Source organism: Lactuca virosa, chromosome 7 (assembly GCF_052849685.1).
Source record: "Lactuca virosa cultivar CGN04683 chromosome 7, Lactuca_virosa_CGN04683_v6, whole genome shotgun sequence".
NCBI lineage: Eukaryota > Viridiplantae > Streptophyta > Magnoliopsida > Asterales > Asteraceae > Lactuca > Lactuca virosa.
This window is the reverse complement of record NC_136432.1, coordinates 258,724,549-258,743,272: the sequence shown is the minus strand read 5'-3', so window position 1 is coordinate 258,743,272 and position 18,724 is coordinate 258,724,549.

The following is an 18,724-nucleotide window of genomic DNA, read 5'->3' as shown; positions in this document are numbered from 1 at the left end:
AATATTTTATAGCTTGGATTACGACATCCCTCTTCCAAGTTATAAAATAGTTTGTTGGGTCCTAGCCTTAATATATCATATTGGGTGTTATATTAAGGACTTAAATCAACTTTACGTGAATTTATCCCATTGTTGATGTCTGGTTTAGACAACAATGATCTTCCCAAACCAAGCTTTCCTAATGAATATGACTTCCCGAGTTTGGCTCATGGAAGTCATACTTCTCTTCCTCCACCTCCTCCAATTATTCTCCCTAACCCACAAGTTCAAGGTCACTCAAGCCCTAATGGCAACCAAGGTCTATGTGTGATCACATCTTAGAGATGAAGTCACATATTGACAAGCCGGGAGAGTTGGGTGTCAAAGTCTTGAGAAAGTTGGATGTTCAATCACTTTCTAAGTCACATAGTGAGTTCCTTTGGGACTACTATGAAACAGACTATGACATGAACCTTAATGATCATATCTATTTGCTTGGTGCTGCTGAATCAGCAATGATTTGGAACGATAGTAAAGCAAATTTGATTAGAAGATCAACTTCCCAAAAAACTTTATGGAAAGTGACAATGGTGACACTGGAAATCCAGAAAAAGCATTCTCTTCCCAATGGAAAGGGATTGGCCATAGTCAACCCGGTTGACCAAATGGTAAAGAGAAAGGCTAAGTCTGAGATAGTCCCATTACCAAAAGGTCCATATGTTTATTTTGCCAAAGGAAGGGGGGTTGATTGCAAAGCTGCCAAATTTACCTAAGGATGTTAAAGTCAATAAGTTTGACTCTACATCAGGTAGAGCCCATTATCTAACTCTGTTAAGTTCTATTCTGAGATCCTCATTACATGATGTGACTGGGTCACATGTTGATGTTTTAAGAATCAAAGAATAGAGAGAAATCTTAAAGGAAGTATATGCTGATTCTGATCGCGAAGGTGGATTTCGATCGCATCAGAATTTTGAGCAGCTGCTTAAGAAGTTATGATATATTGCTAAGGAATAGATAACAACAATTTTCCATGTGGATTGTAAGGATAAGTTTTTCCGCAACGTTTTAAAATAAAAGAAAATTGTTTAATTTTATTTATTTGAAGTATCCTTACAATGACATTTGTGGAAAATTGTTGCTTATATGATTCCACTGACAGCAATATTGGAAAATGGATTTTATTCTTTCATTTGTGGTAGTGTCTAAATTTACCAAATCAGGAAAGTTCCTCATCGCCCAAGTTTCAATTGGACCGAAACTTGGAATCATGCAAGTTGAATAGTATGATGAATGAGAACTTTCAAGCATTGGAAAATCAAGACTAACTACTTGTTCACACGGATGTGTGAGTCAAGTGAAGGACTAAAGGGATTGAGTACACATTCTTGTGCACTGGTCATGTCCACCACAAAGCTCGTTAAGACTATTTGATTTACTAAAGTTTAGTAAATATGGTTATACTTACAAGTTTAAGTATAATTCTGAAACATTGCAAAAGTCTCAATGTATGGCAGAACGAATGGGAAGAATCAAATTAGGCAGAAAGATAAAAGTTTCTCAAATCTGAAAAGATGGGAGAGTACTTTAGTATCATGTTTGTGATCATCTTAATGATTTAGAAATCATATCACAATTAGTCCTCTAAAGGTCATCTTAGTGCATTCTTATGACTAAGAAGAGGAGTCATGAATTGTTGAAATGGTTAGATCAGGAAGATGAGTCATACTTCATTCCAAAACAATTCTTAGAGTCATACTACAAGATTGTAACTTGAGTGACATATCTTAAAGAAAGGTTTAAAACACTTGTCAAATGTAAGAGTAAAAGTGTCCTACTCTTGTACATTTGAAATTGGTAAGTTGTGATGTTTTGGATAAAACAAAGACCAACTAAGGCCAATTGTGTGAAGTGTTTTTCTTGATAAAGAATCCGCACTATCTCTTGAATATTTGGCAAGATAGTCTTATATGTCAAGAGGATAGTGGGAGTCTTAAAGATCCTAAGAAGAATTTCAAGAACTAATCAAGAATAAAACTTGAGGTTCTTCACTAGCACACGACTTGAGGTTTATAACCTATCGTGTTGACATATTCTGTGCCCATTCCAGTTAAAGTTGGCTTTGCATAGGAGTTCTGAAAGTTCTCAATTGGTTGCATAACAACTTGGAAGCAATGGCAGGCCCTGTACTTCCAGGTGGCAAGAAGTTAAGATTGAATAAGTTCAGTCCATATGAGTTTGGATTTGTCATTATCCTTGTCTTGTGACTATGGTTTTGACGATTCACATGGATAAGAACACATACACCATAAAATCTAAGGGTCATAAGGTTTCTCTCCGATTCATGAAAATGATGGTGAGGAAACACTTCCACCAAGTAGATTTGAAACAGATGGCAAAAGGTCTAAACAATTGAGACTATGATTACGGCATCCCTTTTCATAGTTCTGAAATTGTTTAGACACACATGCATGCTATCTAAGGAAAGGTGTATGATTTTGATAAAGTTTTATCAAAGCATCTCGTATCAGAAATCTGAACTTTGGTAAGAAAGTCAATAAAGTATTGATTTCTAGAAGTCCGGCTGATTTCTGAGTACATGTCAAAGCTAGTGGGAGCATAAGTGTTATGCTAATAATCATCATGTTAGTGGGAGCATGATAATTATTGTTAGTGTTGCAAGTTAGCAATGTTAATTATAGAAAACAAAAGTTTCAATTCGTGAGGCTGCAGGGATTGAAAAAGTTGTTTTGCTATAATTAAGGGAGAGGATATACTTCATTTCAGATCTAAAGGCTTAGATTGAGACCTTAATCATCTTTAGTTAAGAATATATATATGAATTTCATGTTGGATTGGTTCAAATTAAGGAAATTCTATATATTGCGTTCTCAAAATTCGATTATGATTACGGCATCCCTCTTCATAGTCAAATTTTGAAAACATGGCAAATAAAAATATTGTAGCAAAAGACTGGTCTAGAATCATGTCTTTATGTGAGACATCATGAATCGTGTACCATTTGCTTTGGGTACAGGATCGATTGCATGTGCTATAATATTTGTCATTTCTAAATTTTTCCAAATGCCCAGAGGCATTAAGAAGGGAAAAGGTCTAGAATTGGATATGACTAAAATGATTAAGCAATTGTCGAGGACAATCTGAGGTTTACCAAAGATTGGTTGCTCAGGGACAGTTGGAAGTATAGTGCTAATATTGGAAGGACCATATTGACATATTCTGAAAAGAGGCATCTCTTATTCAGAAGTGATAGTCAAAATGAGAATATGGAGTTGTCTCCATAGGTGGAAGTTATCTGTGTAAGATTAGAAAACTTAATGCAAGAAGCATGTCCAAAGCAATGTACTTTGAATATGAGACTTAGTATCAATGGAGTTGATCTCCATTGGAATACCTTATAATGACTGTTGACAAGTCTTTGTGACTTTGTACATATTCATTACAGGAGGGTCAGTGCATATAAGTTTAAAATCTAAACAGATTTCGATAAATGATAGGAATTTGAAATTCTCACATTTTTCGATAAGGATTTGGGAGTGTGAAATTAGAATCATTGAAATTGTGTTTAATTGGTTTATTTCACAAAGTAAGGATCATAGACGAACATAGAGTGCATACTTGGTGTATGGCAAAGCTATTGTTTAAGAAAAACATAGTGTACATGCTTGGAGCATGGGACAACTAGTGTTTTTAATTCAAGTATAAAGTTGATAAAACCGAAACAATGAATAATGAGTAATCAGTATGGTGATACATAAAAGTGTTTATTTATATTCATAGGGTTTGATACCATATTTGATTCATTTATTCTTGTGTTTCACTTTGCATGTTTTGACTTCCAGAATAACTAAGTCGCTCTTCCTGAATGATTAAGTTATTCAAACCATCCACAGTCGGTCATATGTTGGAAGTAGATATGAATCAAGACTATCATGGGTTGGTTTGTAGAGGTCCAAGTAGGTGGACAAAGTGGTGTTACAACACTCACGAGTGATCATGAGACGATAATATCTTATATTCTTCAAACCTAGAGATATGAGTTGTTACTATGAGTTGGTTATACATTGATTGCACGAAAACGCATTTGGTAACTCGATGTTATAAAACGCGCCTTTGTGTATGATTCAACAAGTAGTAGAACAAGCCATATGAGTCGAAGTTTATCCATTCCTTTTACCTTCGGGATAAAAGCGATATCTTTGGGCCCCTCGATGATTTAGCGATGACACATGTGAGTGCTTGGCCAAGCCAGGACTGATTTGATTTGTTCAATCAGTCAGTCATCATAAATCGAAAATCGGGAAACAACAAATGGACAGAGAGAATGATTATAATCCATGTCTCAGTCCATATGATATCTAGAATGGAGGAATATATGATCCTTTATCTAATGGACAAGTCATTGACAAGGTCAGAGTTCGACAGCGGCTTTAAGAGCTACGATTGCCAGTTAGGTTTTGAAGTCATACTCAATAATAGTTTTAGACTTATCCAAGTGGGAGATTGTTGGATTAATGTCTAAGACCATAACTATATTTGGTATGTACTTGACCCGACCCGGCATGGTCCATTTGGGTTGCACTTCACCGGCACAATTTATATGGATAGTCTTTTGAGAATAGTATATTTATGATTTATATTCATATATTATAAGTTCTAATATATTAATATGGAATCATATTATTTAATTAGTATTGATCAAGAATTAATTTAGAATTAATTAAGTGATCAAAAAGAACTAATTAAATATGGACTCTTATATATATGGAATGGGCCAAGTTCATTTAGGTTGGGCTAAGCTTTCATGGATGGTCCATGAAGCTTTTAACCCATGGATCCTATGTAAATGAAAGGTCATGGGTATTAGGGTTTACATGGATGTAACCCTAATCCTCCATAATATATAAAGGGGTCCTTGGCTCACAAAATTGGCACAAGTGTGTGAAAATAAGAGTGGGCCGATTTTAGTGTGCATACATATTCTCTCAAGTTCTTCCAAGGTGTTTTGGTGATTTGTGATTCCATTTGAGGCTTCCACACTATTGGGGCTAAGCTCTTAAAGCTTGAAGACATCAAGCTACATCAAAAGGTATGTCATCTAACTAGAACTTTGTAGTATAGGTGCTTCATAATATGCTAGTTAGGATGAAACCTTGGAATAGTTAATATTTGCATGTATAATAGAGAAAACATAGATCCAAGGTTTATAGGGTTGCATGTACACCATAGGAGTGTTAGAATGCTCAAAATCCAACACATACATCATATACATGAATCATAATATCCCAGAGCAAGTTACTTGTCTCTTCTCTAAGGTCTCTGAACACAATGTCATGCTTTGGCATCGTCGTCTCGTCCATGCGAATGCCAAGAACCTGAATCGTCTTGCTAAAAACGATATTGTGCGTGGCCTTCCTGTCAAAAACTTTATCACTTTTGAAAAATGTGTGGCGTGTGCTCAAGGCAAACATCATCGCAAGCCCCATTTTCCAAAGATTATTAACTCAATCAGCAAAGTTCTTCAATTGTTGCACATGGATTTATTTGATCCGGTCAATGTTTTCAGCATCAACAAGAGCTCTTATTGTCTGGTTGTGATAGATGACTACTCGCGGTTCACATGGGTTTTCTTCTTATCCAAAAAGAGTGGGATCATTGATCTGATCAAGAAGTTCATTGTAATGATTGAAAATCAATCAAATGAGAAAGTGAAGGCGCTCAGAACTGATAATGGCACGGAATTCAAGAACGCTGTTCTGGATCATTTCTGCATCGAAAAGGGAATACTGCGTCAGTACAGTGTTGTTCGTACACCTCAACAAAATGGTGTTGCTGAACGGCGCAATCATTTTCTGATAGACGCTGCAAGGACAATGCTTTATGATTGCAAACTACCGGTCTTCTTTTGGGCAGAGGCGATCAACACTGCCTGCTACGTCCAGAACTGTGTCCTGATCAACAAAGCCCAGATGAAGACCCCATATGAAATTTTGTACAATGACAAGCCATCAGTTTCTCACTTCAGAATATTTAGATGTCCTTGCACCCTCCTTCACTTAGAGTCCAACCCCAAGTTCAGCTCGAAGGCTGATGATTGCTACTTTGTGTTATACGCCGCGCGTACAGCTTACCGTGTATACAACAAAGTCACCAAGAAGATAGTAGAATCTTATGACGTGCGTTCGCTGGAGGAGAATGAGATAGTTGCGAGAGTTGGACCTGACTGATTATTTGATTATGCATCATTGTTTAAATCTTTTAATGTGTATTCTGATAATGTTTGAGGTTCTTGCTCACGCTCAAGTGCAGTTGTTGAAGATGAAGAGGAAGATGTTGTGTACAGACCACCCCTGGTGACTCCCGCATCTCCTAGAGTGGATGAAGCTGCTCCAAGTACTTCCTCAAGTTCTCCAAGTCAAGGAATCTGTTCTGATGCTGAAGCCACTCCTCTTACTCCTGCTGAAAGAGAAGTCATGTCAAGGGATACTTCCGCTGCTACTCAATCATTCATGGAGCTTCTCTTTCCTGAACCAATTTCAAATAAATATATGGAGAGTACCTCTCACGATCCTAGATCGTATGAGGAGAGTGATTCATCTGAAGATAGATTCTTTAATATCAACACACTTCCAGTCTCAGTCAATGATATCAGCCAAGAGATCCCATCTAGAATTCAATGCGATCATCCAATCGAAAATGTTATCGGACCACAGGGTGAAGGCGTTAAAACGAGAAGTCAAAGTGGAGATCTCAATACATGTCTCTATTCTTGCTTTGTCTCTCAGATTGAACCCAAGAATGTGGCAATGGCGTTGAATAAACTGAGCTGGGTTGATGCGATGCACGAAGAGATAAACCAATTTGAAAAAACAGGATGTTTGGAAGCTGGTTGAATTACCGAAGGGCAAGAAGTCACTAGACACGCGTTGGATTTTTCAAAATAAGCAGGACGATTCTGGGGTGATTGTGCGAAATAAGGCTCGATTAGTCGTTCGTGGATTCCGGCAAATAGAGGGTCTCGACTACACGGAAGTATATGCTCTAGTTGCACGATTGGAAGAAATTCGTATATTCCTTGCGTATGCTTCATACATGAACTTTACTGTTTGTCAGATAGACGTCAAGATCGCCTTCTTGTATGGTGCTGTGAAAGAAGAAATTTATGTTGATCAACCTCCTGGGCTTGTCAATTCCAAGTTTCCGAATCATGTCTACAAGTTGGACAAGGCTCTATATGGGCTAAATCAGGCTCCCAGAGCTTGGTATGCAACTCTTACAGAGCACTTGCTCGCGCATGGGTATACACGAGGAACGATCGATCAGACCTTATTCATCAAGCATGTGGGTGCAGACCTGATTCTTGTACAAATCTATGTGGACGACATAATTTTCGGTTCGACAAGTTCCAAGTTATACAAAAAGTTCGAGGTTGTTATGAAGAAGAGATTTGAGATGAGTTCTTTGGGAGAAATGACCATGTTCTTGGGGCTGCAAGTTCGACAAGATTCAACCGGAATCCTTTTGCATCAAGGAAAATATGTTGAATACATGCTTGAGAAGTGTGGGTTTAAAGATTCCAAAATTACCTTGACACCGATGGCTGAACGACCCTTGTTGACTCTAGATCCTGTTGGAGAATTCGTAGATCAAACAGAGTATAGATCGATGATCGGATCCCTCATGTATCTGACTGCGAGCAGACCCGACATCATGTTCGCAGTCTGTCAATGCGCACGTTATCAGGCTAATCCTAAATCTCTCATTTAATTGCTGTCAAAAGAATTTTTAGGTATCTCAAAGGTAACCCAAAGCTGGGTCTTTGGTATCCTAAAAATTCTGATTTTGAATTATATGCATTTGCTGACAACAATTATGGAGGTTGTGAACTTGACAGGAAATCAACTTCAGAGGATGTCAATTCCTTGGAGACCGTTTGGTGTCATGGCAATGCAAGAAACAACAAGTTGTCTCAATCTCAACGGTGGAGGCTGAATACATTGTTGCCTCTGCCTGTTGCTCTCACGTAATCTGGATTCAACACCAACTTTTGGATTGCATTTGAGTTTTCTAGAAACCCCAATATTTTGTGATAATGATGCTGCAATCCAAATAGCTAAAAATCATGTCCAACACTCCAAAACCAAGCACATCGACATCAAATATCATTTCATTAGAGATTGGTATGAGCGTTCGCTCATCCGTTTGGAATGGATTCACACTAATAATAATGTGGCAGATCTGTTCACCAAAACGTTCAACAAAGCTCGATTCGATTTGCTTGTGGGTTTGCTCAAAATGATATGTTTTGAAGACTAATTTTTGTTTTAGGTTAGTTTAAATTTGTGCATTTATTTTCCTTTCTATCCTATGCACAAATTTAGGGGGAGAAACAAAAACAAAAAAAATCATAAAATACAAAAATCCAAAAATATTTTCGTGGAGATCAACCTCAACTGACCGTAATTGAGCTCAAGCAATAGCGGTTCAGGGTCAAATACAGAGATCGGTCTGGAATTTTCATGTGGGGATTTCATGATAAATTAAATGTATGGGTGGTTAAGAGGAAGAGTGGAAAGGTGGAGTACTACAGACACCAAAATCACTTCTGCTCATGGACTAGAGTCGATCTTGGAGAACTTGTTGATGCTCCTTTTCACAATCCGTTAAATGATCCTCGAGCAACTGATTTCAAACGCTTCTTGGAGAATCAGGTGAAGAGACAGTTTGGTGGAATGAAGACTGCTGAGTCATTTGTCAAGAGATTCAAAGACGTCCTTGATCCCAAAACCAATCGGACAGTAAAGGCTGTGATGTGGCCTCCTACAAAGAAAATGCTGCAGATTCCTATTATTCAGCATTTCCAAGATGGATCTTTGGACAATATGGAGTATTGGGTCTATGATGAAGCTACAGCCACTGCAATCATCAAATTTCCAACCGACATTTTCCGACTAGTTGAAGCAAAGGATCTTTTGCAATTTGGTGAACGCAACATTCATACCCTAGCTCGACATCAGATTGTGGTCAAGAATGAAATTCTAGAGCATGTTGCTAAAGGATTCACAGGAATGGTCGCAGACATTATTAGCAAGAAAATGTGGTTGGGAGCAATGGGAAGGTCTGACGTACTGGTCATTCAGAAAGACTGAACTTATGCTAGCCTCAAACCAAGGGGGAGACTGTAAGGTCATATTTAGTTGGTTTGGGCTAGGCATTAATTTGTATGAGTTTTGTTAGTCTTTGTATAGGTGTTTATAGGGTTTGTGGTTGGGTGAACCGAAAACAGGGTGTTTTCGGTTCAACTGGTGTTTGCGGTTGTGAGTCTGTTTACGGTCGTGAATTGTTTGTGGTTCATGTTCCCTGTATATAGTGTCAGTCTTGTTAGAAGTAAGTACAGTTGTATGTGTGTGTGTCCATTGTATCAGATGTTTGTGGTTCAATAGAAACGTGTGCAATTTGGATCACTCTTGCTTGTACTCCTTGTTCTCATTGATTATTGCTTGTTGTTGTGTTTGATCACTAGTTGGTTCCAGATTTGGAGACTTACAGAAATCCATTTATGGATTAAAGCAAGCATCTCGCAGATGGAATCTTTGTTTCGATGAAAAAGTCAAAGAGTTTTGTTTTTCGAGAAGCGAGGATGAGTCCTGCGTATATGCCAAGGCTAGTGGGAGTATAGTTAGCTTTCTGGTGTTGTATATGGATGCCTTACTACTCATAGGAAACGACGTTCCATCCTTGTAGGAAGTTAAGTCCTGGCTTGGGAAGTGTTTCGCTATGAAGGATCTCGGGGAAGCTGCTTACATTCTAGGGATAAGGATATTGAGAAATAGGAGTAAAAGACTAATAGGACTTAGTCAAAGTACCTACTTGGATAAGGTGTTGAAACGTTTCAACATGGAGAATTCCAAGAAAGGAGAATTGCCTATCCAGAGCAATACCATACTGAGTACCGATGCCGAAATAGCATAAATGAGTCGAGTACCATATGCTTCTGCAGTTGGCTCGATCATGTATGATATGACATGTACTCGCGCTGATGTGGCTTTTGCTTTGAGCATGGTTAGTCGATATCAAGGGAATCCTGGTAGAACTCACTGGATAGCAGTAAAGAACATTCATAAGTACCTGCGGAAGACTAAGGACTGGGTCCTTACCCTCGGTGGGAGTGATGACTTGAGAGTAACAAGGTATAGTGACGCCAACTTTCAGACCGACTGAGATAATTTCCGCTCTCAATCGGGTTTGGGTATTTAACCTAAATGGAGGAGCAGTAACATGGAAATGTTCCAAACTGGAGTCTGTAGCTGATTCAACATCCGAATCAGAGTACATAGCAGCAAGCGAAGCGTCGAAGGAGGCAATGTGGCTAAAGAACTTCATCAGAGACCTTGGAGTTGTACCAGCTATAAAGGAGCCTATGGAAATTTTCTGTGACAACAAGGGTGCGGTCGCCTTAACCAAGGAACTAAGGGATCATGGCAGATCCAGGCACATCGACAGAAAATATCACTTCATAAGAAATCGAGTAGAAGGGGGACTCCTCTTAGTGAAGAGGGTATCGTCAGAGGATAACCCAACAGATCCCCTTACGAAGGGAATTAGTAGGGTTAAGCATTTTTAACATGCTAGGAGCATTGGCCTGAGGGACGATATTAGTTTTAGTGATTAGATAGACAGTTAGAAACTTGTAATAAATAAATGTAATTGACATTTAATGACTAAGTAATAAGAGTTTTAATTATGAGTAAAGTTTACTGTCTTCTGTCAGGTGTTTATTTTGTGTTTCACTTTTGCATGTTCTGACTTCCAGAATAATATGATTATTCAAACTATCCACAGTCAATCATACTTTGGAAGTAAGCTATGAGGTTAGACTGTCATGAATTGGCTTGTAGATTGTCTAAGGTGTTTAGAAATAGAAAAGGTACGCTGCAACGTTTATGAGTACTCTTGAAATAAGAATTTGAGTATTGGATTAAACCCACGCTCAGATGAATCACTTCGTGGAATTTATCACGAGTGATTGTGAGACGATAATATCGTATAGTCTTTAAACCAATATATATGAGTTGTTGATTACGAGTTGGTTGTGCATTGATAGTACGAAAACGCATCAGTAACTTGATGTTATAAAACATATTGTTGTGTATAATTTAACAAGTAATTAGTACAAGCATATAAGTCGAAGTTTATCTGTTCCTTTTATCCTAAGAGGATTAAAAGTGATATGTTGGGCCCCTCGATGGTTTTCTTTTGACTTATGTGTCGGGCACGATCAGGACTCAATTGATGTGTTCAATTAAGTTCTCTGTCAAACAAATCAGAAATCGGGAAACAAATTGTTGTACAATGAGTATGACTTTATTCCATGTCTTTGTCTACACGATATCTAGAAGAACAGAGGATTATATGATCCCTTATCTAAAGGACGCATCATTCACTAGGTCAAAGTTCGAGAGCGGTTTTTTTAAGAGCTACGATTGCTAATCGAATTATGAAGTTGCTGTTGGATTAGATGTCTAAGCCCATAACTATTATTGGTATGTACTTGACCCGAGAGTAGCATGGTCCATTTGGGTTGCATATCATCAGGACAATTTGTTAGGATGGACTTTTGAGAGAAGGTTATTTATGGTTTATTAATATATTATAAGTTATAATATATTAATATGAAATCATATGTTTTAATTAGTATCGATCAAGAATTAATTTGGAATTAATTTAGTGATCAAAAGAGACTAATTAAACCTATGGGGACTAATTATGATAATTAGTTATATTTATATGTGTTGGGCTTATGATCCATGTTGGACCAAGTTTATGTATGGATACATAAAGAGTTGGGCCACATGAACCATGGATCATAAAACCCATGGGTATGGATTATGGGTTATACCCATGACCCTTGGAATCCTACATATAAATAGGTTACTCCATAGCCAAAATCACCACTTCTTTTCTTAGAGAAATATGGAGGTGTTTTGGTGCATGGAATTCTCTCTCAAGAGCCACCTTTGTCCTAGGTGTGTTGTGATTCCATTTGAGGCTTTTCATACTATTGGTGCTAAGCTCTTAAGGCCAAATACATCAAGACTTCAAGCCACATAAAAGGTATGTTTCCCTAACTAGTATATTATATGGTTTATGTCAAATGCATGCTAGTTATAGGTTTAATTCCTTGGAAACCATTTGCATGTATAATAGAGAAAACATAGATCCAAGGTATTTAGGGTTGTATGTGCACCATAGGATGGTGTAGTATACTAAAACCCAACAGTTGCATTGGCAGTTATAGTTATTAGACTTATCCAAGTGGGAGGTTGTTAGATTAGGTGTCTAAGCCCATAACTATAGTTGGTATGTACTTGACCCGATAGTAGCATGGTCCATTTGGGTTGCCTTCACCATAGCAATTTGATAGGATGGATATTTGAGAAAGAGGTTATTTGTGATTTATTAATATATTATAAGTATAATATATTAATTGAGATATCATATTACTTAATTGGTATTGATCAAGAATTAATATGGAAGTAATTTAGCGATCAAAAGAGACTGATTAAATTTACAGGGACTGATTAGGTAAATCAGTAATACATATAGTTTGGGCTAATGATTCATGTTGATTAGGGATGGACTAAACCTATATAAGATTCCATGAAGGTTTAATCCAAAGGGCCTATGAAATGTGAAGAGTCATGGTGAATTAGGGACACCCATTAAACTGTCATTTTATAAGCAGCAACCTTATACCCCCCCTTATAGATTCGCTTCGTGAATGAGGCCTACTAACGGTAATAATAGCTTAATCTTATATATATATATATATATATATATATATATATATATATATATATATATATATATATATATATATTATTAATCTTATAATATTATAATAGTATAAGGGTTGAATTTTAAACTTGTAAAATTCTAGGGTTTAGAATTTAAATGTTTCAAAATTAAACTTTTAATTAAAATTTTAAATTCCAAAACTTGAGGGCAAGTTTTGAAAGTTTTCAAAACTTTCTAGATCAAATTACAAATAATTTAATTAAACAATTAATTAGTGATTATCTAAATTTGACGTAATTCAATTTCATGGCAAGATAATACAATCAAATAATTAAAGTTATCATATAAGGCAATAATTATCTAATTAATTGACAATTATCTTTTATTTGGATGAGGATAATCATATCAATTTAATAAAAATCGGATTTTATTAATCAAAAAACGTTTTGGTAATTATCCCAATCCAAAATAGACCAAAATCCCGAAAGATCTGCTCTCTGACTTTCCGACTCGCCGAGTCACTGTCTGCACTCGTCGAGTTCATCTAACTCGTCGAGTTCATCAGGTGACTCGACGAGTTCCTCTGTCAGAGTGCAGAAATTTCGATTTTTCAAGCAATGAATGATCAAACAAGGTATCAAATAAAATAAAAAATAGCCTAGGATCTGATACCACTGATAGGTTTTGAGCATTACATCAATCCTATGGTGCACATGCAAACCCTAAAGCTTTGGATCTAGGTTTCTCTAATTGTACATGCAAATCATCCAAAGCTTATAAACCCTAGTTCTAGCATACAAAAATCGAAAATCATAACTATACCAAGGTTAGGAAATTACCTTTCAATTGTAGCTTGAAGATCTTGACCTTTAAGAACCTACCACCTCAAATGCGATGCCTCTAATGAATCACAAACACCAAAGCAAGTTGGATGATATTGGAGAGAGGGGAAGGAGGCTCAAAATCGGCTCTTGGATCTCTAGGGTTCAAGTGGTAGCCGAAAATGTGAAGCCTCGGGTCCTTTATATAAGTGAGCTACTAGGGTTTCAGTCAAAACCCTAATTGGATTGCTTAGGCCTTAAGCAGTCCACAGGAACCTTCCAGAAACAAGGCTTGGACGAATTCAATGTGGGCTTCCCCCTTGATTTCATCCACCTCTTTCTAAGAGATCCACAGCCCAAAATCCAATTATCTTATAATTGCAATTCCAGTCCCCTAGTTTCAATTAATATCTTTTGATCACAAAATTAACTCTTAATTAATTCTTGACCAATATTAATTAACCAATATGATTTCTCCTTTAATATATTATTCATATAATATATTAATAAACCATAATAACCTCTTTCTCCATTATTCATCCAGTCAAGTTGCTCTGGTGAAGGCAACCCAAAAGGACCATGCTACAACCGGGTCAAGTACATACCACATATAGTTATGGGCTTAGACACCTAATCCAACAGTCTCCCACTTGGATAAGTCTAATAACCATAGATGCAAGTACAACTTCAAAATACGATTAGCAATCGTAGCTCTCAAAAGCCATTATCGAACTCTGACACGTCCTTTAGATAAGGGATCGTATAGTCCTCCATTCTCAAGATATCGTGTGGACAATCACATGGAACATAGTCATACTTATTGTCCAGCAGTTTTTTTCTCGATCTCTGATTTGTATGACATAGAACTCAATTGAACACATCAATTCAAACTTGACCGGGCCCGGCACATAAGTCAAACCAAATCATCGAGGGGCCCAAGATATCGCTTTTACCCTCGTAGGATAAAAGGAACAGATAAAATTTGACTTATATGTTTTTACTATTTACTCATCAAATCATACACAACAATATGTTTTATAACACCAAGTTACTGATACGTTTACGCATAATCAATGCACAACCAACATGCAAACAATAAAGCATATATCTAGGTGTGAAGACTATATGATATTATTGTCTCACAATCACTCGTGGTTAATTCCATGAAGTGATTCAAGTGAGCGCAGGTTTAATCCAATACTCAAATCTAATTTCAAGAGCACCCATGAACATTGCAGCAAACCTTTGCTATGTCTAAACACTTAGACAATCTACAAGCCAATTCATGACAGTCTTCTTTCATACCTACTTCCAAAGTATAATCGATTGTGGATAGTTTAAATAATCTTATTATTTAGGAAGTCAGAACATGCAAAGTGAAACAATAGTAAATAATTAACATAAGACAGTAACTTTACTTATAAATAAAACACCTTTATTTAATCATCAAATGTTAATTACAATTTATCTATTACTAGTTTCTAAAAGCTATCTAATCACTAAAACTAATATCGTCCTTCAACCCAATGCTCCTAGCATGCTGCAAGTGCTTGACCCTACTCAATCCCTTTGTAAGGGGATCTGTTGGGTTCTCCTCTGATGATACCCTCTTTACTGCGAGGAATCCCTCTTCTACCCGATGTCTAACAAAATGATATTTCCTGTCGATATGCCTGGATCTACCATGATCCCTCGATTCCTTGGTCAAGGCAACCGCACCTTCTTTATCACAGAAAATCTCCATAGGCTCCTTTATGGCTAGCACAACTCCAAGGTCTCCGATGAAGTTCTTCAACCATATTGCCTCCTTCGACGCTTCGCTCACTGCTATGTACTCTGATTCGCATGTTGAATCAGCTACGGTCTCCTGCTTGGAACATTTCCAAGTTACTGCTCCTCCATTCAGGGTAAAGACCCAGCCCCGACTGCGAGCGGAAGTTATCCCGGTCAGTCTGAAAACTAGAATCACTATACCCTCGCACTCTCAAGTCATCACTCCCACCGAGGATAAGAAACCATTACTTAGTCCTCCGAAGGTACTTAAGAATATTCTTTACTGTGGTCCAATGTGCTCTACCAGGATTCCCTTGATATCTGACCATGCTCAAAGCGAAGGCCACATCAGGGCGAGTACAAGTCATAGCATACATGATCGAGCCAACTGCGGAAGCGTAGAGTACTCGGCTCATTTCTGCTATCTCAACTTCGGTACCCGGTCTTTGAGTCTTACTCAATTTGGTATTGCTTTGGATTGGTAACTCCCCTTTCTTGGAATTTTCCATACTAAAATGCTTTAGTACCTTTTCCAAATAAGTAATTTGACTAAGTCCTATTAGTCTTTTACTTCTGTTTCTCACTATCCTTATCCCTAGGGTATAAGCAGTTTCTCTTAGGTCCTTCATAGCGAAGCACTTCCCAAGCCAGGATTGAACCTCCTGCAGGGTTGGGATGTCGTTTCCTATGAGCAGTATGTCATCGACATAAAAAACGAGAAAACTAACTATACTCCCACTGGCTTTGACATATACACAGGACTCATCCTCGCTTTGCATGAAACCAAATTTTTGACCTTCTCATCAAAACAAAGATTCCATCTGCGAGACACTTGTTTCAATCCATAGATGGATTTCTCAAGCTTACACACTCTATTAGGGTGTTTTCCATCGACAAATACCTCTGGCTGACTAAGGTAAACATCTTCAGCCAACTTCCCATTCAGGAAAACGGTTTTGACATCCATCTGCCATATTTCATAATCATGAAACGCAACTAGGGCTAGCATAACCCTTATAGACTTTATCTTCGCTACTGGTGAGAAGGTCTCATCATATTTAACTCCGGGAGTTTGAGTAAAGCCCTTCGCAACCAATCGCGCCTTATAAGTGTGTACTTTCCCATCCATGTCGGTCTTCTTCTTGAAGATCCATTTGCACCCGACCGTCTTACGACTCGGTACATTGTCAACCAAGTTCCAAACTTGATTGTCATACATGGACTGAATCTAGTTGTCCATAGCCTCTTTCCAATTTGCAGATTTCGGGCCTGCCTTGGCGTCCTTATAGCTGTTAGGTTCATCCAAATTTATTAGCATATTATCACTAATAAACATATCACCTTCAGTTGTTATATGGAAACCATACAACACAGGTGCAACACTAACTCTACATGAACGTCTAAGAGGTAAGGACTCGTCAATCGATTCCACGGGAGTTTCCTCCTCGAGTTGAATGCAAGCGTTAGAGGTTCCTTCATCGATTAGCTCTTGAAGCTCTTCAATATCAATTTGCCTCCCACTGTCCTCTTCTCTTATGAGTTCTTTCTCTCGGAAAATCCCTCTCCTCGCAACGAAGACAACATTGTTACTCGGTCTATAGAAGAGATATCCAAAGGACTTCTACGGATAGCTGATGAAAATACACCGCTCACTACGAGGTTCGAGCTTGTCATGAGTATCTCGTCTTACGAAAGCCTCGCAACCTCAAACCTTGATATGTGCCAACGAGGGAGCTTTCCATGTCCACATATCGTGAGTTGTTTTGGCAACCGTCTTAGTAGGGACTAGATTAAGGATATGGGCGGCAGTCTCTAAGGCATACCCCCAAAATGAGATAGGTAACGAAGCACGGCTCATCATGGAATGATCCATGTCCAAAAAGGTTTGATTGCGCCTCTCAGCCACACCATTCAACTACGGTGTCCTAGGTGCCATCAATTGCGAAAAAATTATGCATTCCTTGAGGTAGTCGTGGAATTTAAGACTAAGGTACTCACCACCTTGATCGGATCGGAGCATCTTAATTTTCCTGCCCAGCTGATTCTCCACTTCTTGCTTAAACTCTTTGAACTTTTCAAAGGTTTCTGACTTGTGCTTGATTAAGTAGATATACCCATATCTGCTATAATCATCTGTGAAAGTCACATAGAAGCGGTTTGCATCCCTTGTGGTGGCTCTAAAGGGCCCACACACATCGGTGTGTATGAGATCCAATAAACCCTCACCCTTTCACAAGTGCCAGTGAAGGGTGACTTGGTCATCTTTCCAAGCAAACAAGACTCACACACGTCATCGTCCCTAAGGTCGAACGATTCCAACACTTCTTCTTTTTGGAGTTGGGCTAGGCGTTTCTTGTTGACATGTCCAAGACGACAATGCCACAAGCATGCTTTGTCCAAACTCTTTGAAGAATCAATATGCAACACATCATTTCCTAAGTTGTCTACAACCATTACAGTTTCATATATACCATTACAAGGCAATGCTTCAAAATAGAAAGAACCTTTAAAGAAAGCATTAATAGAACCCTTTTCTTTATCAAACGAAAATCTAAAACCTTGTTTATACAAAGCATGAAAATAAATAATGTATCGTGTCATTTCTGACGAGTAACAACAATTATTCAAATCTAAACCTAACCCACTACTAAGCACTAAAGAGTAAACTCCAATCTTGGTGACAGGCGACGCTTTCCTATTCCCCATGATCAAGTTTATCTACCCATGCTCCACATCCCTACTTCTTCTTAGACCCTGCAAATCAGAAAAAATGTGAAAACCACATCCTGTATCGAGGACCCAAGACATAGCATGTGATGAGTTGTTAGAATGAATAATATATATACCTGCGAAGGATGGCTTTATCTTCCCATCCTGGATATCTTGCAAGTACTTTGTGCAGCTTCGTTTCCAATGCCCTTTGTCGTGGCAATAGTAGCACTCCACATCCTTCGGGTTGGAGGAGGGTGCAGCGGGACCAGCCTTGGTTCCACTAGAAGAGGTACCATCGTGGGACTTTCCCTTGTGGCTCTTAGAAGGAGCCTTCCTCTTCTTACCCTTCCCTTGCCTAATAGCCAATACGGGGGCGATAGTAGGAGTTGATGCAACGGATTTTTCTTTCAGACTACTCTCAGCAGTCCTTAGCAGTCCTTGAAGCTTGCTTAGAGTGACCTCCTCCTTGTTCATGTGGTAGGTCATACGAAACTGGTTGTAACAAGGAGGTAAGGAGTGTAGAATGATATTTATGGCCAGCTCCTCATCTAAGTTAACATTTACCTTCAGCAAGCAGTCCACATATCTCTGCATTTTCTGCAGGTGGGTCGTGAGGGACT